Source organism: Periplaneta americana, chromosome 14 (genome assembly GCF_040183065.1).
Source record: "Periplaneta americana isolate PAMFEO1 chromosome 14, P.americana_PAMFEO1_priV1, whole genome shotgun sequence".
Classification (NCBI taxonomy): Eukaryota; Metazoa; Arthropoda; class Insecta; order Blattodea; family Blattidae; genus Periplaneta; species Periplaneta americana.
In genome coordinates this window covers 114,186,436-114,212,913 of record NC_091130.1, presented here as the reverse complement: position 1 = coordinate 114,212,913, position 26,478 = coordinate 114,186,436, and the positions used below count along the sequence as shown (strand labels likewise).

The following is a 26,478-nucleotide window of genomic DNA, read 5'->3' as shown; positions in this document are numbered from 1 at the left end:
TAGATAGATAGATAGATAGATAGATAGATAGATAGATAGATAGATAGATAGATAGATAGATAGATAGATAGATAGATAGATAGATAGATAGATAGATAGATAGATAGATAGATAGATAGATAGATAGATAGATAGATAGATAGATAGATAGATAGATAGATAGATAGATAGATAGATAGATAGATAGATAGATAGATAGATAGATAGATAGATAGATAGATAGATAGATAGATAGATAGATAGATAGATAGATAGATAGATAGATAGATAGATAGATAGATAGATAGATAGATAGATAGATAGATAGATAGATAGATAGATAGATAGATAGATAGATAGATAGATAGATAGATAGATAGATAGATAGATAGATAGATAGATAGATAGATAGATAGATAGATAGATAGATAGATAGATAGATAGATAGATAGATAGATAGATAGATAGATAGATAGATAGATAGATAGATAGATAGATAGATAGATAGATAGATAGATAGATAGATAGATAGATAGATAGATAGATAGATAGATAGATAGATAGATAGATAGATAGATAGATAGATAGATAGATAGATAGATAGATAGATAGATAGATAGATAGATAGATAGATAGATAGATAGATAGATAGATAGATAGATAGATAGATAGATAGATAGATAGATAAAATAAATAAATTAAATAAATTAATTAATTAATTAATAGGCCTTCGGGTCCCTCCTCTGTAGCCTACAAGAGCAAAAGAACATGGAAAATCGGGAGAACCCGGAGAAAATCTCCAATCGCGACCTTGTCCGCCGCAAGTGTCAATATGGATTTTTCAATGAAAAATTCTAGGTCTGACCGGGTCTCGAACCCGGATTGCCTGCATGACAGGCTGAAGGTCTAACTTTTCAGCTACCGGAGGGGGAGGGTTAAATGATGTCACTACACTATCTCATACTGCTGATAATTAAAAAAAAAATATAATTTATTACATATTCCAATAAGTTCACATATCAGATCATTAACATATGGAAGAAATTAAATTGTAGAATAGCATATAGAACTAAGAATTCTCTACAGGAAATGTTTTCAATAAATTTGATTCAAATAAATTATAATAAATAGATTTAATTTTCCGCCGTTTACAAATTAAATTGATAATAATATCATAATTATATTGTCAATTCACATACTGAACATAAGTCAGGCCGCCAGAACATTGAATACGAGATGCAAGGAACACAGAGAGATTTCACATAATAATAATAATAATAATAATAATAATAATAATAATAATAATAATAATAATAATAATAATAATAATAATAATTCGATCGGCATTTAATGAACACATTTACAACAATTAACAAACATTGAAATAGACACGAATAGGCCTGTATTAAGTACACAAAACAAGGTCAAACACTCAATATTTTAGAATCAATAGAAATATACAAGGATAGATTCAGCAATCAACATAATCCAAATGAAAAAGCTGTATTGGAAAAGAATATTTTGATCGAATTATGTATTAGTTCATATAATGACCACCGTAGTCACACACAACATAAACAACTCAGAGCACACGTGACTCTCGACAGTCCACTTCGAGACTCGGCAAGATGTACAAGCATAATTGGCCCCGTAAGTAAGTACTCAAACATTACGGTGTCCACTTTCATTTTAGCAAGTTAATTATAGAATACAAATCATATTGTATATCATATCCATTAGCCTACATATTTTATTATGATTATCAGAATTGTTCGAGTATTAAATAGATCTTCATAATACAGCTATTGCTGATGGGAAGGCATTTACAATTGATTTTTAATCGATTTTATCCATGTGTTTTAATACTATTTGTTGAATAGATTTTCATTTTATATTTTATGAATGAAAAACACGTCTTATCTTATAGGCCTAACGTATCGACTAAGGAAATATTATTATCAATTATTGTTAGGTTATATCCTTAGGGTACAAAGTAAGAAATCTCGGACTAAACTTGTGTTAGGAAAGCCTGTGGTTCACGTAATACCGGGGTTTTCTCCGAGAGCTCCCGTTCTCCTGTGGCATTTCAACAAATCGCCATCTCATATCTCATATGATCTCGTACATTATATCATATAACTTATAACTTATATATCATGTCATATAATATATCATATATCATATCATGGCGCTACAGCCCATGAAGGGTCAAGACCGACCAGCCGGCTGCTGGCCTCACATTCACATGCCGAAGCAGAGATGGACGATCATCCAATCAGAATGGAGGTATCGTGTGGTTAACATGATGATCCCCCCCCCCCCAGCCGTTATAGCTGGTTTGCGAAACTGGATTTTTGCTACCTATCGTAGCTCCCCAAGTGCATCACGATTGTGGGTGGGCACCGGCCCATACCCTAGTCAAAATTTCGTGAGAAAATTTCTTCCTCCATGAGGACTCGAAAAATGTTACGTTTTATTTAACGACTCTCGCAGCTACAGACGTTATATCAGCGTCGCCGGATGTGCCGGAATTTTGTCCCGCAGGAGTTCTTTTACATGCCAGTAAATCTACTGACATGAGCCTGTCGCATTTAAGCACACTTAAATGCCATCGACCTGGTCCGGGATCGAACTTGCAACCTTGGCATAAAAGGCCAGCGCTATACCAACTCGCCAACCAGGTCGACTGAGGACTCGAACCAGCGCGCATTCCGTAACGCGAGTCCTAAACAGGATGTCTTAGACATATATCATATATCATATCATTATAATGCCATGTCATATATCATATCGTATCGTATTGTATATCGTATGTTGTAATCATATACAGAGTGTAAAGAGTATAAGTGTCATTATTTTAACTGATGATTATTCATGTCCTAAGAAAAAGTGTCCTTACAATTTTTTTCTAATTGCAATATTTAGCTAATTATTAAAGTTTACAATATTAGACATTTTGCAACGTTGCTGGATGGGTGGAGGGGGTTTGGAAGTACAAAACAGATGCTGTGTTCTAATGCAGGAACAGACCATGACAATACTGTTGTTTACATAAAACGGGCAGCACATACAAACTTTCAATCTCACTAATAGAACATTATGGTAAATTTACATTTTATGTAACAACTAGCTGTACCCGTGCGCTCCGCTGCACTTGTTAGAAATAAATATAAAGTAATTACATAATTAAAATAGGACATCTGGTCCAGGGAACATTGGTGTTTGATAGAAGGATAAATCGTTTAATATGTCACTTAATTTAAATTGTATTTAAATAATTAAAAAGCGATCATTTTGCTCCAGAGACCACTCATTTAGTGCAATGATAATTCCTTTAACATGTTTCTTAATTGTTATTACATGCAAATAATTAAAATATAATCATTTGGTTCAGAGAACATCCGTTTTTGGTGCAATTTGGTCCCATCAAAATTTTGCTTGGAATGAAACGTATCGGAAATCATTTTTAAAGAAACATTTTTTGTTATGTAACATTTTTCACAAAAATCAATAATAAGCGAGTTATTTTGGTTTATTTAATTCAGGCCCCCTTATAACTTCCCTTTTAAATAAAGTATTTTGAATGCCATATAGCCTAAAATCTGACTTATAACGAACTTAATTGATATTCCAATTTTCATCGAAATCCGTTCAGCCATTATCGCGTGAAAAGGTAACAAACATCCAGACAGACAGACAGAGACAAAAACAATAAAAAATTTCAAAAAAGCGATTTTCGGTCTCAGGATGAATAATTATACATGTTAACACCAATCGTTAATTCTCTAAGATGAAAATGTATGTGTTCATAAACATTATTTTAAGAAATACAGGAAATGAATATACAGAATAGCCTATCAAGTTTTCTATGCATAAGAAGCTATTTTAATATTACCTGTCCTGGATTCACTCAGAAGTTACTGTAATAACATTATAGCATTATGTCCATCTAGAGAAACTACACTTTCCAATGGTGAAATAATAATTAATTATACAAATCGGTTAATTTAGTTTCCAATATTACTTCATACAAACACAGAAATATTCTCTGTAGGCTATGTTTAATAGCTTTCGATTGTTGTTGTCCAAGGCCTCTTATAGACGAAGTCATTTTTTTATTTCATTACAGCGACTTATATGGCGTTGTTATCTGAATTTTAAAATTCATTTATCTCATTAAATATCAGTCCTATCAAAATTTTGTATAGAATAAAACTTATCGGAAATGATTTATAAAGAAACTTTTGTTATATAACATTTTTCACGAAAATTAATAATAAGAAAGATATTTCGATTTATTTAATTTAAGCCCCCTTATAACCCCCTATTAAATAAAGTATTTTGAATGTCATATAGCCTAAAATCTAAGTTACAACGAACTTAATTTATATTCCAATTTTCATATAAATCGATTCAGCCATTATCGCGTGAAAAGGTAACAAACATCCAGACAGAGACAGAGACAGAGACAGAGACAGACAGACAGACAGACAGACAAATTTTTCAAAAAAGCTATTTTCGGTTTCAGGATGGTTAATTATATATGTTAGGACCAATTATTTTTGGAAAAGCGAAAATTACCAGAACAATTTCGGCTACAGATTTATTATTAGTATAGATATTGCTCCATTTTTAATTGTACGTCTAAAAAATAAACAATAATGGTTTTCTGTACAAAATCACACGAACGTTTTTGTAATGCAACATTTTAATCTCTTCCGCTTCCGTAAAGCACTATCATTTTTAAACAAATTTCTGGTTGTGTGATTTTCGAAACGGGGGTAAGAGACTCCCAGTTTCTAATAATCGTTGAGAAACTGCTAGAAAAGTTCGCCGATTAGGTAACCTTCTTTGAGGAAAACGTTGACGGTACATCCTTCTTGTCTCACTTGAATTAAGACGACTTTCTCCATAAATTAATAACATATTATGATATTCCTAAACTGTGAATAACATTGTAAGTTTATCGAATACCCTGTACTGAACTGTCATCCGCTCGGCAGTAGACCTATGGACAGGGAGCTTGAACTCAGCTGACTCGTACTTACGTCTGTGCAGAGTACTGCCTGCTGAACATTGCCACGTCTCTCAGGCCAGAATATTAACAAATTTAAGCATGCATTTTTATTTAATTTCACGAAAACGTAATAGAACTCCCACATATTTATTTAAACTAGTATTAAATCTTTGCTAGATATATCTACTGATGTAATTGTTTTTGTAATTTTACTAACGATATAAGCAGTATAACGCAAATAAAATAAGAGAATAATTTTTTTTTCTGGGAAAAATATCAAGTTTTGACCCTATGTTGTATGGACATTTTTTGATCATGTAGACCGTCTCCGATGACTGTGAAGAGGACGGCACTTAGACTCTGTATATCGTGTCATATGTGAGACGCTCAGCGCACAAATGGTCGAACCCACAAAATTTTCATATTGGAATTTATTATTTTAAAGAGCTGCTCAAATTGCTCTCTTCAAAGTGCAAATAATTCCCAGTTTTATCCTGAGATTTCAGCAGAATTTTTGTTTGTGTATCGCTTTTCGTGCCTGTTACAAAGAGGTAAAGTGGGTATATAATTTAATATATTGTTAAAACATTTAACTAAGAAAGTAAGAAGAAGAATTTATTTTAATTTCTCTGAGCAGCTGCCAATGTTAGTTTTAAATAAAGAACATTCAGTACCGGTATATTCATTAACTTCTGATGTATTGACTCTCTGAACATGAACAAAAATACGCTGATATAACCACATTATTTTTCATTAATCACACTGAATTTTCGCAGAAAAGATGGGCCTGCTATCAGGAGTTCGCTTGGCTCGGCTCTTCGAATGTCGGACTGGAGATGGGTCCTTACAGTTTTACAGGCATGCTTTAGCCTGAGAGCTTTACAGCGGAAAGGAGACAGACTAAAGAAGTGGTATATGCCGCTTGGTCGATCTATATTCAGGGATGGCCAGCACTGATTCAATAGATAAAGGGAAGATAACTTATTAAAACTCTAACCATGGTAATTTTTAGATCTGTCTGAGAAGTTTAAGTGCATTATAAGAATGAAATTTTTAATTTTAATGCTCATTTTTCACAACTTTGATTTTTTATTCAAAAGAAATATTTTATCAACTCTTTATACAGGGACATCATTTTATTTTTACCAACATTTTTAATATTAACCTGGCTATACCTTTAGAAAACCGGAAACACAGTTTGCTACCCCCTTCCACGACTGTAGTTCGATGATACTGGCGTAAAACACAAACTAATCACTCTACTAAGTATAGGAGGGAAGAAAAGTAGTTCATCCATTTACGTAAACTAGGAAATATCGCGATTTTGAGTTTGATAATTTTCATTAGGTTTTTGTTTAATCAAAATACAGTACTGTATTAAGAATAAGCGTTTTTACTCACGAACTGAGTTATCCATGCGAACGTATTCATTATGCAGTGTATATTATACTGTCTACAGCACATTAGCGTAGCCTACGATATAGGGAAAGAAGTTAAATTGAAAAATAATCATAATATGAATATTTAAACACATTTTTGAAAATGGTGGCCGTTCATTTCGATACAGGCTTCAGTTGTTTTGTGCATATTATCGCACTATAGACTATTGCATCTAATTCCAATTGCCAGTTTCGTCCTTCGTACTAGTAACTCATGTTGAAATAATTTTGTACCTAGTCTATAAAAGAGTACCTTAGGTACTGTAAATTCAATCTTCACTTCTACCCGACCCGCACAGATAAAATTACTCAGACATGCTATCTATCTACTGTGGGGAAATCACGTGACAGTTAATTACTTAACGAGGCCCTTTTATTTAAGTTATTTTAAACATTTGTATAATATTACGTAAACGTCCAATTCCTAACAGAAATTAATGTTTTCAGAAAAGAGCTAAGACAGCCCTGCTTTTACAGAGGGGCGAGCAGAAGCAGGTGGGGGAAATCGCGATGCGACGTAGGCAAACGGACAGTACTTGTGCGAAAATATGATTCAATATTGAAAGTTCTTTCGTCACTGGAAAACGCGAACATATTTCTGGAACGTACTATACTCACTAACTCAGTGCTGTTTACTATATGCGGCCTTGATTCTGTGTGGAGGACAGTTGGAACTTCATTAGTAGAAGGGGTGGGAGTGAAGTATATTAAAAAACTCGGGTACCATAAGAATTGAAGTAAAAATAAAATGATGTCCCTGTAGAAAAGTGAAATTTTCAGATATAGGCCTATTTATTTAGTAGCCTTACAGATTCTTTTCGTAAATCTAATACACCGTAAATACGTATTACTGAAGATAGCGTATTGAAATTTTTAAAAATATTCGCATTGAAATTGTTTGTAAGGAAATGAATTAACAAAGCAACTACTGTTACATCATAAACAAAAGATATGTGCCCATGTGTTGTAAAAATGTCAGCTCTATAGCTTCAGCACATTTCGAGAAAATAATTTAATATTCTGATGTTAGGAAGTTGCTAACAAATATCACCTTAAAAGCATAATGCGATAAGAGTTTTGTTATGGAATATTAATTACACTTAAAACATATACAGCATCTAGGTAACTTTGCTTTGTACTGTAATATTATTTTGATTAGTTCATTGATTACTTTTATAAGGCTAAAGGCACCATCAATATCAATTCCATCTTATCATGTCATGCTCAATCTCTTTTTTTTGGGGGGGGGGATATCACTTTCTTTATGATTGATGTTGATGTATTTCACTCACTTAGTACAGTATAGTAAGTTGTATTACTATGGAATTTATGTGAATATTCCTTCTTAACTCTTTATTATGTTATTAACGTTTAAAACATAACTGCAATATTAAGAAATTGGTGTTAGTACTTTTGTTTTACAGACAATATAGATAATATTAAACAGAAAGAAGCCATATAAAAATAAAGACATAAAATTTTACGTTCCGTTTGAAGTTTGTGCACCACTGTTTTCTTAATCCAACAGGCTGCTTATTCATATACACAACCATTCCTCTTTCCACACTTAGCGCTTGATGCCCGCGCACGACGTCAAGGTCAGAAAAATGCACTTGCTTTGACATCACTGCCCTATGCTAAGGAGTGACACTACATAGGTACATTAAGGACATAGTTAAAAATGCAAGGAAAATTTTTTGATGTCACTGTACGTGATCAATATGTTTTACTGTTTCAAAGTGAAATACATTTGAACGTTTTCTTTCGTTTGTGTGAGTCAGTAGAACATGCATACAATTTATATTGAAGTGTAAAAGTAGTGCATGTTGTACTTGGGCCCGAATTTGTTGAAACTGAATACTTCGTCGAAATTTCCACAAAAGAATTTATTCCGTGTTATTTTGTGTATGCGCAGTCTGAAATGTGATATTCTTCATAAAACACGAAAGGTTATTTGTTGACGTAATGGCCAGTACTTGCAACGGAATGGTATTCGTTTTCTTTGTTATTCGGCAGAGAAAACAATAACATAGACGTGATCGTGTAGAACTTCTGAAGAATTTCTTTTGTTGTTCAGACAAAAGTAAGACAGAATGTGATCTCACAGGCGGCCGTGGCGTACGTAACGTTGGATCAACATGACAATCTAAACTAGTGCTCAGCGTGATATTGTTGCTATCAAAACAGAGATGATAGATTTGATTCGAACGGGATTACTGGAGGTTTAATTCTATTGAGCGATGTGCAGAGATTAGTGCTGGGGGTGGATCAATAATAATAATAATAATAATAATAATAATAATAATAATAATAATAATAATAATAATAATAATAATAAACGAATTACAAATAGTGCTATCACAATGTAAAAATAATAAGGCAACTGGGGAAGATGGTATCAATTTGGAATTATTCAAGTATGCAGGAGATGCTTTTAATAATAGATTTTTACTTTTTTAAACAGAATATTTAATGATTAGAATCCTCCACCAGAAAGTTGGCAAAGAGCAATAGTAATTCCGATACACAAAAAAGGTGTTATAAGCAACTGTGATAACTAGGGAAAGGGATTTGGAGTATTATAAAGAATGGTGAAACGTAGTATAGATATTCGTAGCTCAGTGACTGTCAAGCGAGCTGCGTCACAGAGCATGGACGAGTACAGTTCACTTCATACAAACTTACACGCAACATGCTGTAAACGTATTTCAGAATAAACAATTGTTATAGTTTAATGATATACAGTGACCTACATGCATAATCTGCATTTATTTTTGAAATACATGTGCTTTCCTTGGCAACCCACAAGACACCAATAAACAACATTACAAATATACATAATTAAATATGAACCTCTGAATCTTCGCGTGTCAGTGGACATTGATAGACAGTTGTCTTCTGTATGGAACTCGCCTCTGAATATGTGTGTTTTTCTGTCAGGAGCGTGTTAAATTAAAACCTTTATTTACAATATCATAAAATATGGTAATATGTTTAGGCTACAACGTATAACTTACTACAGTATTTACAATATATGCAATATACTACAATATTTACAATATAGCCTAAAACAGTATCTTTAAATGTTGAACAAAATGTAGAACCAAATGAAATGGCATTTTCAATTAATACTATGAAAACAATTATTCCTGCTGTGCTTTGTTATAATAAATTGTAAATATCATTTTCAAATTTTCAAAATACAACTTTGCTCTGTTGCAAGGAAGGAAATTTTTTAACATGGAAAAACTCCCCTCTACATCTGTAGAAACAATTGGAGAGTGCTTGAAACAAGATATGTAAATTAAATTCACATGTTGAATGACGTCATTGGGACACGTCCTTGTTAGTACATCTGAAATCCGACTAAGAATACCGTACCCATCATTTTCAATCAAAACTCTGTTCATTTTTTCACCAACACATTTTCCTGTTTCACCTTCTACTGCACTCAGTTTATTTACAATAGTCCTCCTAATAATATTTATTTGCTCAACTAGTTCTATTCCTGACTTTCCTAATTGAATAATGGCATCCGGTAAATATCCAAAATTTGGCTTAATATCCATGACCTCTTTTTTGATTATTCTATCATTTAGCAGTTCCTGGCGTGTTTGAATCGCATCGAAAGACTGGACCGCTTTCTTCACAGATTGGAGGTGACGTGCGTAATAATTGCAAGCTTCTAACCATGACCCCCAGCTCTTAAGAACTGGACATGGGGGAAGCGACAATTTAGGGAATTGTTTCCTAAATTTTGATACTCGATCTGGAGGTTTTACAAATATAGTCTTTCAATTTTATATTGTTAGTTGGTTTCACTTTCGGCATTGTACCTGCACTTCACTACTCTGAACTGCAAACCTGCATGTTGAATTTCTTATGCGACAACTGTCCCGTTCACCTGTTGTTGACGTGTAGAGACCTGCGAGTATGGCATTGAGGGGAGGACTTGGTACAAAGGGTTGTAAACAAACAAATAGCTATGTAGATGCCAATACTAGCTTTTACTGCTCCAAATTCCGTTCCCTAGTGATAACTTTAGAGGAATAAGCCTTCTCAACTCTGGCTACAAAATTTATACCAAATTAATAAAAATTAAATTGAACCAATTTTATGACACTACACTGGATGAAGAATCTGAAAGTTAGAATTTATAAAACAGTTATATTACCGGTTCTTCTATATGGCTGTGAAACTTGGACTCTCACTCTGAGAGAGGAACATAGGTTAAGGGTGTTTGAGAATAAGGTGCTTAGGAAAATATTTGGGGCTAAGCGGGATGAAGTTACAGGAGAATGGAGAAAGTTACACAACACAGAACTGCACGCATTGTATTCTTCACCTGACATAATTAGGAACTTGAAATCCAGACGTTTGAGATGGGCAGGGTATGTAGCACATATGGGCGAATCCAGAAATGCATATAGAGTGTTAGTTGGGAGACCGGAGGGAAAAAGACCTTTAGGGAGCCCGAGACGTAGATGGGAGGATAATATTAAAATAGATTTGAGGGAGGTGGGGTATGATGATAGAGACTGGCTTAATCTTGCACAGGATAGGGACCGATGGCGGGCTTATGTGAGGGCGGCAATGAACCTTCGGGTTCCTTAAAAGCCATTTGTAAGTAAGTAAGTACACTGGATGAAGCACAAAATGGATTCCGAAAAGGCAGATCATGCGCAGATGGATATTTTACACTGAAGGTTTTGATCGAAAAACATAGAGAATTTAATATTGAAACCCATCTGGCATTTATTGATATGAATAAAGCCTTCGACAGAGTAGATAGAAACAAATTGTTGAATATTTTAGCACATAATGGTATTCCAAGTCAATTAATAACAGCTATTTACAATATTTATAATAATAATTGTATAAAGATTAGGATTGAAAACAAATATTCAGAATGGAAACGAATAAATCAAGGAGTGAGACAGGGTTGTAGTTTATCTCCTCTATTATTTATAATATACATGAATCACATTATTAAGGAATGGAGATTGAAACCACATGGAAGTATACCGATAAGTCGTTTGTCCCAAATAGATACCTTATTATTTGCTGATGATACTGTGTTTATGGCAACTTCAGAAGATAATTTACAACGTTTGGTTTACAACTTTAATCAAATTGCAGAAAGTTTCAATGTGGAAATCTCAACTGACAAATCTAAAGTGATGGCTTTTTTAGGAAAAAAACCAGTCCGTAGCAAAATTTGCATAAATAATAAGCTCATCGAAAAGTTAAAAATTTTAGTTAGTTAGAGATCGGAAGCAGCCCTGTATAAGGCATTTTCCGTCAGAAAATACGGTTGTGATTATAGAATTCATAACTTCACTTTATACTCTCTTTAAATAAACAAACGTCTTTAAAATGGAGATTTATTAATCTGTACGTAACAGTTTGAATTTAGGTCTAGGTTATGTAGGCCTACAGATTTCTTTTTATGATTCCATGTCGTTTCACTTGCTTTGAGTCTCTATATAAAAATCTGAACTAGCAAGACATTGAAAGTACAGTAGAGTGGATGCCTGTGGATGAGCGCGCCAAAGTCGTTCTCATACTACTCAGTCAGTGTTGCCAACCGACAAATACAGAATATCACTACAGATCTGTCTTTAAAATTATGTGCAATTTTTCTTTAACAAAGAAAATTATGTCTTTAAATGTGTCTTTAGCAGATAGTTGTGGCATTCAACCACCCAAATGCTAGGACTAACTTACCCTGATGATAAGCATGAGTTCAAACGAACGAAAGACACTGCGTTAACTCACCCCAACTCTGAGACGTACTCAAAGTTAGAGGCGCAAGAAGCGCACTGGTAGTATAACGGCATATATACAGTGTTACTATAAATAATCTTTCCGATTACAAACTTTAATAACTATCGTTAGGAAACACTTAGAAACATGATATTGGTATCAATGGAAAGAGAAACTCAAATATTTTTTGTTATCCATTCGGTTAAATCACATGTTCAGTTCTCAAATCAGCAAAAATTAGAAAACATGAAATTGGTATCAACAGAAACAGAAACTCCAGCAATTTTTTAATTTTTTCACTGGAAAACATGAAACATGAAACAGAAAGAGAAACATTTGGTTCACAACCGTAAGTAAATCACATGTGCTCAATGTGAGCTCCTTGTGTAGTCAATTTTCTGCCATACACGTTGTAGCATTGGACCAGCCACCAGTGCAAAGGCCTCTGTGATGCGGACTCGAAGATCCTCAGTGGTAAAGGTGGCTGATACACTTGTTGTTTTATAAAACCCCACAAAAAAATCACAAGGAGTGAGGTAGGGGGAAAGTGGAGGCCAATGCAAACATTCTGAATCTTTACGGCCAGCACGTCCAATCCATCTCCTTGGAAGTCGTGTATTCGGTTCGTTTCTGACATCTAAATGGTAATGGGGTGGTACCCCATCCTGCTGAAAAATGAGACCTTCGATGTCCTGTTCCAGTTGTGGATTTTTTATTGGGTTATTTTACGACGCTTTATCAACATCTAGGTTATTTAGCGTCTGAATGAAATGAAGGTGATAATGCCGGTGAAATGAGTCCGAGGTCCAACACCGAAAGTTACCCAGCATTTGCTCGTATTGGGTTGAGGGAAAACCCCGGAAAAAACCTCAACCAGGTAACTTGCTCCGACCGGGATTCGAACCCGGGCCACCTGGTTTCGCGGCCAGAAGCGCTGACCGTTACTCCACAGGTGTGGACTCCAGTTGTGGAAGAAGCCATAACTGTAACATATCTAGGTACGAATTACATGTGATTGTCAACTTGTTCACCCATATTCTTCTAAAATTGCGTTATACAGTGACAAAAGACTGGGATATGTGAATATCTAGAACACAAAATGCCCTCCTGTCTTCGTTTGCAGCCATTTTTCTGTTATATCGTCTCTTAGCAACGAAATTAATAAATATGCGACAGGTTCACCAACATAACAAAAAATAGTTGGGTTTCTCTTTTCATTGATACAATATCATGTTTCTAAGTATCTCGTAACGATAGTTATTCAAGTTTGTAATTGGAAAGATCATTTATAGTAACACTGTATTTCTCAGGTCTAGTTGTAATGATCTGTATTTCTAAAGCATCTCAGTTTACAAACTGAACTTTTACTTTGCTTTCCATCATAACATAATCTAAGATAACAATTGGGCAGACTATGGAAGACAGTTCGTTGAACTGGACGAAAATGTATTGTGAATATGTTGTAGACCAGTGATGTCAACTGATGCCCATAGGAGCAAGCGCGCGCTTTATAGCCCAGGAGGGCCTGAGCGCTTTACAGCGGAAAGAAAAGAGACAGACGAAAGAGGTGGTATATGCCGCTTGGTCGAGCTATATACAGGGATGGCCAGCACTGATTCAATGGATAAAGGGAAGAGAACTTATTAACATTGTATCCATGTTAATTTTTAGATTTCTCTGAGAAGTATAAGTGCATCATAAGAATGTAAGTTTTAATTTTAATGTTCATTTTTCACAAGTTTGCTTTTTTATTCAAAAGGAATATTTTCTCAACTTTTTTTTTACAGAAAAGTGAAATTTTCAGATATGTTTGTTTAGTAGCCTTAAAGGTAGGCCTACTAAAACAATGTTTTCGTAAATCTAATATATCGTAAATACGTACTCGTATTATTGAAGATAGTGGATTACGATGTTTGAAAATATTCGCATGAAAAATGTTTGTAAAGAAATGAATTAACAAAGCAAATACTGTTACATCACAAACAAAAGGTATGTGCATATATGTTGGTAAAACGTCAGCTCTATAGCTTCAGCAGATTTCGAGATAATTTAATATTCTGATAACAGAAAGCTGCGCACCAATATAATCTAAAAGCATAATGCGATAAGAGCTTTATTAGTGTAATATTAGTTACAGTTAAAACAGATACCTAGGCAACTTTGCGTTGTACTATAATATTGTTTTGATTACTTTTATAAGGCTAAAGATACCATCAATATCAATTTCAACTTATCATGTCATATTCAGTGTCTTTCTTTGGGATAACACTTTCTTTATGAATGATATGTTTAATCGACTTAATACAGTATAGTTGTAGTTATTATGGAATTTATGTGAATATTCCTTCTTTACTCTTTATTATGTTATTAACGTTTAAAACACAACTGCAATATTAGGCTAAGAAATACTTTTGTTTTACAGACAATATAGAACATAACAAACAGAAAGAAACCATATGAAATTACGGCATAAAATTTCATGTTCCGTTTGAAGTTTGTGCACCACTGTTTTCTTAATCCAACAGGCTGCTTATTCTTCCTTTCATACATAGCGCTTGATGCCCGCGCACGACGTCAAGGTCAGAAAAATGCGCTTGCTTTGACATCACTGTAATCTAGACAGAATATTAGTGATGTGCTTGGTGTGGACATGGCTTTGGTTGAAACTCTTTTTGGGCAGATATCAGTGGAAGGAAATTTCTGGAATGGAGGAATTGATAAAATAAAGGAATGAAGAAATAAACGAAGAAGGGATGAATGACTGAATTAATTAATACATATCAATTTTAGCGTCCTCATTATTGCAATGGGATTCTTGCATGAAAGAAAACAGATACTAAATCGTTACGCTAATGGCTAGTTACCATCAACGCTTCAGACACGGAAAGACTCTGAACCGGTCTTGCGCATGTCTTTTTTTTTTTTTTATATCACTGCTCTAGTCGAAGACTTTCACCACGGTGAACCCTGACGGAACCAGTTTCACACATCTTTTCTGCAGACTTAATCTGCGTGTTTCTCCATAATAAAAGGAATTTGTTTGTTGTTCCAATAGCTCTTTTATCTTATGCTGGTCATGTGATTAAAGTAAAGGGATTTCGAAATGTTTAAGAGAACATGATGCACCACTGTGAAGTATTCAACTTACGCTTGTACTAGTATACGCTTAATTCACACCAGATCATATGGGAATTGTCTGGAGATATTTATTTATATTGGTTTTATTATATTATTATACTCAATAATGTACATCGTTGTAAAACCGAGAGTACAAACAATGGTAACTATAGTCGCGACGCTATTATTCCCGGCTTGACTCCTGCTCTTTGGTTACGTCTTAGGAAGTCAAGGCTCTATAATGTCTAGGTAGGTAGTATCGTTCGCCATTTTTGTTCTTTCGTTGCCGAGCTACCAGACAAGGGATGTATTTGCCACATCGTTAAACATTATCATGTCGTAGCTCCTATGATAATAAATCAAACGCACTGTAATTCAGCAAATAATTGAGCGGCAAATAATGTCCTCGTGTGCTTTCTGCGAACGCCAAGGGAAGAGCCAAAATGGCGGGCGATTATATTAAGTATTTATCCAGCCTTAGGAAGTGCATAACGTCTTCATTAGCGAATGCCAAGAAACACACGTTTAAATGTGGCCGACCTGCAACGTGATTGGCTGCCGGAAATTAGAGCGACGGGACTATAGCAACAATGTTTACAAACAGTTTTATTTATTATTACATAAAATAAGGAGAAAAATCCTATGCACTCTCAGAAACTGAGAAAATGTGGACACACAACTTGAGGATGGGGCGTTAAAATATCCCACACTGTCTTCACCGTCACTTTCTAATCTTTTCATTATTTTTTTTATTTTGAAATGTTTTGTAGATTATTTATGTTGGTAGTAGCCTAGCAGTTTTACATGCATACATACATACATACATACATACATACATACATACATACATACATACATACATACATACATACATACATACATACATACATACATACATGTTGTGCCCATGAGCAGGTCTTTAACTGCAAATCCAGCATTCTCCAATCTTTCCTATTTTCTGCCTTCCTCTTAGTCTCCTCATATGATCCATATATCTTAATGTCGTCTATCATCTGATATCTTCTGTCACGAACTCTTCTCCCGTTCACTATTCCTTCCAGTGCATCCTTCAGTAGGCAGTTTCTTCTCAGCCAGTGACCCAATCAATTTATTTTTCTCTTCCTGATCAGTTTCAGCATCATTCTTTCTTCACCCACTCTTTCCAACACGATTCCATTTATTATTCTGTCTGTTCACTTCACACGCTCCATTCATCTCCATATCCACATATTTTCAAGTGCTTCTATTCGCTTCTCTTCACTTCGTCGTAATGTCCATGTTTCTGCCCCATACAATGCCACACTCCACACAAAGCACTTCACTAGTCTCTTCCTTAGTTCTTTTTTCCAGAGGTCCGCAGAAGATGGTCTTTTTGCAGATCTCTGGAAAAACAATTAAGGAAGAATTTTGTTTTGTTTTTACTTGGTTATTTAAAGACGCTGCATCAACTACAAGATTATTTAGCTTCGACGAGACTGGTGATAGCAAGATGACACAGAGGATTCGCCATAGATTACCTGACATTTGCCATATGGTTGGGGAAAGCCTCGGAAAAAACCCAACCAGGTAATCAGGCCAAGCGGGAATCGAACCCGCGCCCCAACGCAACTCCGAATCGAGTTTTGTTTTGAGGAGTTTGAAAGTTATAAAGATGAAATTTCAGACAAATATTAAATTTGTAGGAAAAGTAGTAATTTCCCAGAAATTGAATTAAATTGACAAAAAAATTAATAATTCACACATCTTAAACAAAATTAGATGAAATTTGGTATACACGCTATTTAACCTGTAAGAAGTAGGCCTACAAATATACAGTATATAATTTCAAACCTTTGCTTGTATTAGTTTAGAAAATCGAAATTTCACCTCGGTCTTCCCTTACTGAAAATTGACAAAATAAACATTGTTACGACAACTATCAATCTGATATCAGATACGACAAGCACTGACGTCTCCAATTACAACCCATCAAAACTAACAAAACGATGTCACTTGTATCAAATGTTATTTTTGTCTTCCTTAATATATATTCTATTATCCATGTGCTAAAAAGCGTAAATGTTCATCTTCCCTCTTGCTTAAAAAAGTCCCTTGTGCAGACGCTTGTATTTCCCTATTTTGACTATGCTGACATTTTACTGACTGACCTCTCCAGCGACAACAAAACTAAACTTCAATGTGCTCATAATTTGTGTGTACGTTTTGTAAGCAATGTTCGTAAATATGATCATATTACCCCATCCCTAGAAAAAATACTTGGCTTAAACTAGATAAGAAAAGAAATTTACATTCACTTCGCCTTCTCTTCGAAATCTTGAACTCTTCTATTCCTTCGTACCTGTCGTCTCGCTTCACTTACCTTTCTTTCCACCACAATCTGAACACACGCTCTCGCCATGAAACAATACTAACAATACCATCCCATCGAACCTCCTCATACTCATCCTCTTTCACAATAGCCCTGCCAAGATTCTGGAATTCGTTACCTGCTAGCATCAGGGACTGTCGAAATAAAATTGAATTGAAACTCAATCTTACTACGCACTTGGTCAGTAATTGAGAGTCGTTCAGACATGGTTTCTTGTAAATAGTTCTCTTAATCTATCACAAAATATTGCAATACCCGGTAATTTCATCACTATAGAATTTTGTTATTCTAGGTTTAATTTGTAATTCAGTAAATACAAAAGTATTCTTTGTTCTTAACTTCTATGATAAAATGTGTAGTTTTCATTAATCAGGTAATCTTGTCGTACTTTAATTTTTATTATAATTGTAATTTTAAATTTAATATTAATTGTAATTTTATTCTTAATATTATAGTGGTATAGCAGAGAAAGCCTGATGGCCTTATCTCTACCAGGTTAAGTAAATAAATATTAATACTAATATGACCTGTTTCTGAAGTAAACAAAGTTTCCCGTAAGAATATTCGAAAATAATTATTCAGTATTACTCGACCAAGGCCAGTGGAGTCCTGCAGCCCGGAGCCGTGGCGCTACTGCTCCTGCGTTCGTATAGCGTCATCGATATAGTTCACATTATGTCCGCGGCTCCACTCGCCTCGGACGAGTAATACACAAGTAGCCTATATGAATTTATCGTGACAAAGAAAGGACTTGCAAAGCAAACCTTAATCTGGAATTTAGCTTCTACATTACTGTCACAACGTTACGCAAATCACTTAAAATGAAAAATGACTGGCGATTAACTTGAAACAATAAAAACGACGTCGTTAAATTTGTTGAAAATCGATAGACCCTAACAATACAAACATATCCTTGACATGGTTAAAGATTATGACGTTCCGTCTGCATCTGAGGTAATAATGATGGAAATACGACAAAATCACGTCTATGTTTTGAATAATGTGAGATTATGCAAGTGACTTTCACGGTAAGAGACGTATTTCAAAGGTCAAGGTCTTTTGTACCGAGGAAATCAGACATGCATAGTCTGCTACGTGTGAGTAACAACATGAGGCATCCACTGGCTTCGAAAGTTGCACTCCAGCATCCCGTGCGACCTCCATTCAGAGTTACAGCATGTCGACAGCTTCCCTAAAGCCGACAGTAGTATGTGTTCATCGTCATCATTGGTACAACAGATTATATTAAGGACCCTAATTTTACCCGCAAACTTAGATCATTCGACTTTCTCACGAATTCCTAACGTCTTTCATCATTATTTCTGTCGTCTTCGGTCTAATTCTAGGTTCATTTTCTGCATGTATCATTAAAGTAGTGTCCACACCTGTGGAGTAACGGTCAGCGCGTCTGACCGCGAAACCAGGTGGCCCGGGTTCGAATCCCGGTCGGGGCAAGTTACCTGGTTGAGGATTTTTCCGGGGTTTTCCCTCAACCCAATACGAGCAAATGCTGGGTAACTTTCGGTGCTGGAACCCGGACTCATTTCACCGGCATTATCACCTTAATTTCATTCACACGCTAAATAACCTAGATGTTGATACAGCGTGGTAAAATAACCCAATAAAATTGAAAAAATTAAAGTAGTGACCCTCATTTTCTGAGACATTAGTAGTGATCTATGGGTCTCAAAGACAATAACAACAATTGTAAAATCTTTTTAAATATTTTATTGATATTAAACATTTATTTAAGCTTCTCATAAAGTAAGGAAAGCTGAAATTTACACTTTCTGTTGTTTTTTTACAATTACATATTGAAAGAAAGACAATGTGTGCATTGAAACTAAATAGCTTTAATAATAATAATAATAATAATAATAATAATAATAATAATAATAATAATAATAACAACAACACGCATTTTCCTTATTTATTCTGCGTTTAATGTCCTCCCGAGTGTCATTTATATTTGTTACTGTTGCTCCAAGATATTTGAATTTTTCCACATCTTCGAACGAGAAATTTCCAATTTTTATAGGCTAGTATTTCCATTTCGTACAATATTCTGGTCACGAGACATAATCATATACTTTGCCTTTTCGGGATTTACTTCCAAACCTATCGCTTTACTTGCTTCAAGTAAAATTTTCGTATATTCACGTCATCCGCATAGACAAGCAGCTGATGTAACCCGTTAAATTCCAAACCCTCTGTGTTATCCTGAACTTTCCTAATGGCATACTCTAGAGCAAAGTTAAAAAGTAAAGGTGATAGTGCTTCTCCTTGCTTTAGCCCGCAGTGAATTGGAAAAGCATCGGATAGAAACTGGCACTGTACATAATAGTGTAAATAATATAAATTGTAAATATTAGTGTAATTTTACCAAGTGTCGCGTGAGCAGACAGAAGTAGGCCTACTTCGCTTTCTGCAGCACGCGTGTTGCCCACTGCAGTAAAAATTCCAGTAATACCACAGTCTACTATATACAGTCACGACGCTCGAGTTTTGAGGGTGCTAGAAACAATAGACTGTGACAGTACTATTTTGCATTGCCTGTAATGAGGCGATATTAGCGATCCTAGTGGTGAGCAACTATCTAATGTTTGCATATTCACTACGTACTGAGCTTCACGACTGTATATATTAGACTGTGGTAATACTTAATCTTGTAGCCTCCTGGGACAAAGTACGGTCTCTAATTATGATGCAGATTATGATTTTATCACGGTGAATCTTGGTTTACTGAAGTATAGCCTATTAGTCACTTGATATAGGAATGCACTTTTCTCAGTATAGCGACAGCAGTGCGTCCTATGGCGATCAAAGATCGTTACGGCGATTATGGAGAATAAGATGGAGATGATGCCGATATATTTTGGATTGCTTTACATCGTTCATTGTACATCATAGTTTTAGCGGCTGGTGAAAGTCTAGATCTAGAACATCAGAATGGTTGTTTCACATGATTCGAAGTCACATGGGAGGAGTTTATGCATATGAGACCTCACTAGCGAAATCCTTTCTGCTGACATATAGGCTACATACTTGCAGCACAATAAGGAGTTATGTGAGTGAAAGTAGGAAACGAATCCAAGGCACTACTGTCATGCATGGATGTTATGCTTCATGCAGTACAGCTATCACTAAGCGTGTAATGTTTGGTTTTTACGTACATTATATGCGTCTGAACTGTTACACGTACTCGTGTGTTCCATCATCATAATTTTATATTGTCAAATGTCCTTGCAGTATGACTCGAGGCTTCTTTCAAACATTTTAATTCGCCGTACAATGACCAGCTGGTCTATTCAGGTACAATGAATTGCAAATAAGTATAAACAGTAAAAATGGAAACATTATTTACACCGTTTCTAAGAAAGTCGTTTGAATTTTATCTATTTATTTATTTATGTATCTACCTATCTACCTATCTATCTATCTATCTATCTATCTATCTATCTATCTATCTATCTATCTATCTATCTATCTATCTATCTATCTATCTATCTATCTATCTATCTATCTATCTATCTATCTATCTATCTATCTATCTATCTATCTATCTATCTATCTATCTATCTATCTATCTATCTATCTATCTATCTATCTATCTATCTATCTATCTATCTATCTATCTATCTATCTATCTATCTATCTATCTAATGTTATGTTATGTTATGTTATTTTATGTTATCTTGTCTTGTCTTGTCTTATCTTATCTTATCTTATCTTATCTTATCTTATCTTATCTATCCATTTATCTAAGTGAGTACAAATTAAATTTATAAAACAAAAATCTTTCTAGCCAGGTGGGCCCAGGCCCACCCAAAAATATGTGAATTTTTATGTTTTTAATGGAAAATACCCAACATTAAAACTAAACCATGGATACAGAGCAATAGTTACTGTCGATAGCATTAAGGTAAGAAGTCAAAAATGCATTCATTTCTTCAAGAGCTAATTTAACTTTTGGATTGGGCCTAAAAATTGTCTGGTAGCGACAAAAGGATGGAAGCAATGGAGGCTATTGAATTGTTACATCAGCTAGAAAATTTTGAACCTCATTTTATTCGGTATGTTTAGACGATATTCTTGCGCTTGCGAATTCATTATCGGAAGCACCTCAGTCTTCAAAAATGGATATTAGTAAATGTTCGTCCTTCAGCAATGATATAAAACTTTTCAAAGGTCTGAAACAAAGAGAAATTCGACAATCATGTCAAGCACAAGGTTTTGTAATCTACCAATTCTATTCATTGAGAGGGAGAAAAGTTGGGATTTGTTGAAGGACCAATCATCAGTGATCGACAGATTCGTTACTAGGAAATCTCGACGGCTCCAGTTCATCTTGTGAAGCATTTATATAGGTATGCCTTGCATGATTGTTTATCATAATGTTTCATGTTATTAAATAAGACTTCCGAGAATGAGTTTCAAGAGAGTTGACGGCAGCAGTATTGTCAGGAGATGGGTCAGGTATTTTCTAAACCCTGCATATGTGGCCCACCCAAAATAATTCGTCTGGCTACGCCACTGGTGTACGGTGTTGTCTTAGCCAATAATATAACATAACATTTACAAGGACAGTTTACTAAATACAGTAATTAACTTAATTCAAACCGATAAATAACACACAAGAACAAAAAAAAAAAGAGAAAAAAACACATTTAATATAAATTGACAATCAGACAGAAGCCAGTGATATTCAATAAAAACATGAATATAGTCGACAGAAATAAAAAGGTAAAAAATACACACATTTGTTAATATTATATATTATGAATAATTTTATACATTTATTTTTTTAAATGTTCAATTTAGAAATATTTCAAATTTGGAAAATGGTTTGTAATTTTATTATAAAGTCTTGGGCCGAAACTAGCACCATGGTTAAGAGCTGCACTTGTATGCCATTTAGGCTCAATTAATGGGAAAGCAGACTTTTGTCTTCGAGTACGATATTCATGTCGATTAGATTTATGTTTTATTTGATTTCTGTGGTAGTAAGTTAGTAGGGGAGACTGTTGTACCTTTAAACACTTTTCACATTTTATTTTTTTTTTTAATTTTGGGAAATGAAATTTTTAAATGAAAAAATTCTTGAAATAATTATTGAAGATTCCTTTACAACTTCCTGTATGTATTTTCCTGTTTTACAGATCTATTAAGGCTGGAAAAAATAAAATGAAGGGATATGTAATGTGTTCAAAGGTACAACAGGATCATGTACCTTGGAACATACCCTCTTTAAGTTGGAACACATGGAATATAGGTGGGAATATAGCTGTAAAAACTGACAATCATATCTAAAATGTATTTTCAATCATAAACCAGAGCAGGCTTCTCTGATTTAGATTTTATTTCCTGGAGAAGCAATAACTGCTTCAACAGCTTTCTTCAAGGCATCCGGATCAATTGGGGGCCTCTTTAATTCCAGACTTACTTCGTGACATGACCTTAAAATAAAAGAAAAACAAAAACCGATAGTATCGTGTAATTTGGAACATGTTCCATGGTACAAGATGTTTTGTGTTCAAAGGTACAAGAGAGTGCACGTTTAAACAAATATGGCCCCGAAAACTAAGAGAGTCAGATAAATCATGGAAATTAAAATATGTTATTACTCAACAGATGATAGGGAACACACCGTACTTGAAAGATATTAACAAATGCAATCTTGTTTTGTGTTAGAAAACATACATCAATGAACGAAATGTTTACTTTTGGTACTCAAAAACTTCTTTTGCCCACAGAACTCACACTTTGCAATAAATCAAACTGAACCTACGACCAGAGCTACTTAGCGGCTTTCTCTACAATCTACTTCATTTTAAGTCCTCTAGGTAGCAGCAAAAATTAAAAAACAAAAAATGTTCAAAGGTACACTATGCTAAAGATACAATAGTCTCCCCTACTCTATATTTATAAATTTCTTCAATAGTTAATACTTTAAAAATCTGTATAAATTAAATTTGTTGGGTAATCCATATTTTTGATTAGACAAATACATTATGCTGAATGTATTAAGAACTGAAGAACTGACTTAAGTATGTCATTGAATTGAATTTCAGAGCTACCGGCGTAGCTCAGTAGGCTAAGTCACTTGCTTGCCGATCCAGAGTTGCGCTCGGGCGCAGATTCAATTCCCGCTTGGGCTGATTATCTGGGGGGGGGGGTTTCCGAGGTTTTCTCCAATCGTAAGGCGAATGTCAGGAAATCTATGGCTAATCTTCGGCCTCATTTCGTCAAATACCATCTCGCTATCACAATCCCGTCGAAGCTAAATAACAGAGTAGTTGATGCAGCGTCGTTAAATAACAGAGTAGTTGATGCAGCGTCGTTAAATAACCAACTTAAAAAATTGAATTTTGGGGGGAAAGGGCACTACGACCCAACACTGCGATCAAGAAGATCTATTGTGCTACCCTCGAGCTAAGCGCTTTCCCAACTCACGCCGGTAAACTACAATAAGGCCGTGTCCCAAAGCTCAAGTCTATGCTGGATCCTAATGACTAGCAACAGCTGACTTGTAAACTACACACCAGAGAGCTTTGGATATGTATGCTTGAATAATGGCCATCTCCAAAGACTATTTTTCTAAAAACCATGACATTGTGGTACAATACTGAATTAAGACATTGACCTAATGCAGTTTCGTTACGAGATACCGCATTGCTAGTAAAACAGAGTCGTAACTCGAAAATTGTGATGCATAAAGATATGCTATTTCTTAGTAAAATATTGTTGTAAAAATATTTCAATAAATAGGCACCAAAAACTTTGATAATTTACTGTTTTATTATTAGAATTTCATACCTCTAACTAGTAAAATAACGTTGGAAATTATTTACGAAAGTAATATGTGATTTTCGACATTCGACAGTATTTTATTGGAAGTGCGATACTATGTATCTTGGAGCAACAGTAACAAATATAAATGATACTCGGGAGGAAATTAAACACAGAATAAATATGGGAAATGCCTGTTATTATTCGGTTGACAAGCTTTTATATCATCTAGTCTGCTGTCAAAAAATCTGAAAGTTAGAATTTATGAAACAGTTATAGTATTACCGGTTGTTCTTTATGGCTGTGAAACTTGGACTCTCACTTTGAGAGAGGAACATAGGTTAAGGGTGTTTGAGAATAAGGTGCTTAAGAAAATATTTGGCGCTAAGAGGGATGAAGTTACAGGAGAATGGAGAAAGTTACACAACACAGAACTGCACGCATTGTATTCTTCACCTGACATAATTAGGAACATTAAATCCAGACGTTTGAGATGAGCAAGGCATGTAGCAGGTATGGGCGAATCCAGAAATGCATATAGTATGTTAGTTGGGAGGCCGGAGGGAAAAAGACCTTTAGGGAGGCCGAGACGTAGATGGGAAGATAATATAAAAATGGATTTGAGGGAGGTGGGATATGATGATAGAGAATGGATTAATCTTGCACAGGATAGGGACCAATGGCGGGCTTATGTGAAGGCGGCAATGAACCTTCGGGTTCCTTAAAAGCCAGTAAGTAAGTAAGTAAGTGCGATACTATGTGGAAAAGATAAAGACCTAAAATATTACAATACTTAAAAAATGTGTACTAACAATATCAATGTAGACGATTAATGTGTTGTTTTACATTATACTTTCATTACACTTCGAAACTATCTTTAGATTTCATATCCCCAGTTGCTGATGATGAAGCATTAATGTTTATTTAGTGTTAAAGTCGTCAATCAAACAAGTATTTTCGTTTACTAGCTACTAGGGACTTGATTCCTATAGACTATACAGCTTTGGATCATGACTTGTTACGTGACATCATACTAGTCGACTATCTAGTTCAGCCATCATCAACTGGCCTGATGAGCGCCGAGTCTTTGGTTGAGGAGGGAATACTCCGCAGTGTGTTGAGCGAAGCCAACGTATTCGCTTCAGAGTTCAGTGACAAATCAGCTTTGTGGAAAAATTCATTCCTGTTTACAGAATTTCAAGGAATGTCCACGTGCTTGGTTTGTGGCAAGATATTAAATAATCGAAAGAAATCTAACCTACAACGCCATTATTCCACTTGTCACGAGAATGAAGCAGAGCATTATCAGGGGAGAGAACGAATTGCTTCCATCCAGCAATAAAAGGAAGCTCTAAAACAGGTATGCTCAAAATTGTAAAAGCCCCGATTACACGGATGATGCTGCACTGCATAACACACACTGTGTACGGACTGGGCTCCGCAACTACATTGCAGCACCGCCTGTGGCATAGTTCTTACAAATACGGATAATAAGCTGAATTTGAAAAAGGAAAGAGTATACACTGCAATATTCAGTTATTACACTATTTATTATATTTAATATAGTTATGATATAATAATATCATAGATACTGTAATATCATTTTCATATTCCACCATATAGTCTACTTTGGGGTCTATTCAACATCTGCATTATTTTCTGCAAGTAATCGGAATCTATTTCCAACGAATTTACTGCAATACGCTAAAGATGCTCGTCTGTTAATCGGGACCTATGTTTGGATTTATCAACCTTCATTCTCGAAAATAATTGTTCACACACATATGTCGAGGCGAAGGTAGCTAACATAGTGGCAACGAATAAGCTCATCTTGTAATATTTAGTTTTGTTCATTTTTTAAATAATTCTATGATTGTCAAGCCATATTCTCTGCATTTAGTTCTGAATTCTACGTTACTTAGTAAATCAATTAACTCGTCCTGGAACTCCACTCTCACGGATTGTACTAAATTGATGAAAAGATTAACAAAAATACTAATATC

The 26,478-nt window shown here is 34.8% G+C and overlaps 1 protein-coding gene across 1 annotated transcript in view; it reads left to right on the top strand.

Annotated features, from left to right (window-relative positions):
* The first annotated feature begins 1,590 nt into the window (after positions 1-1,590).
* Positions 1,591-26,478, top strand: part of LOC138713685 (cytochrome P450 4C1-like) — an 89,055-nt gene continuing 64,167 nt past the window's right edge. The window contains exon 1 of the mRNA XM_069845969.1: positions 1,591-1,633. The gene's annotated coding sequence lies outside the window, so the exon portion shown is untranslated. The remainder of the gene's footprint in view (positions 1,634-26,478) is intronic.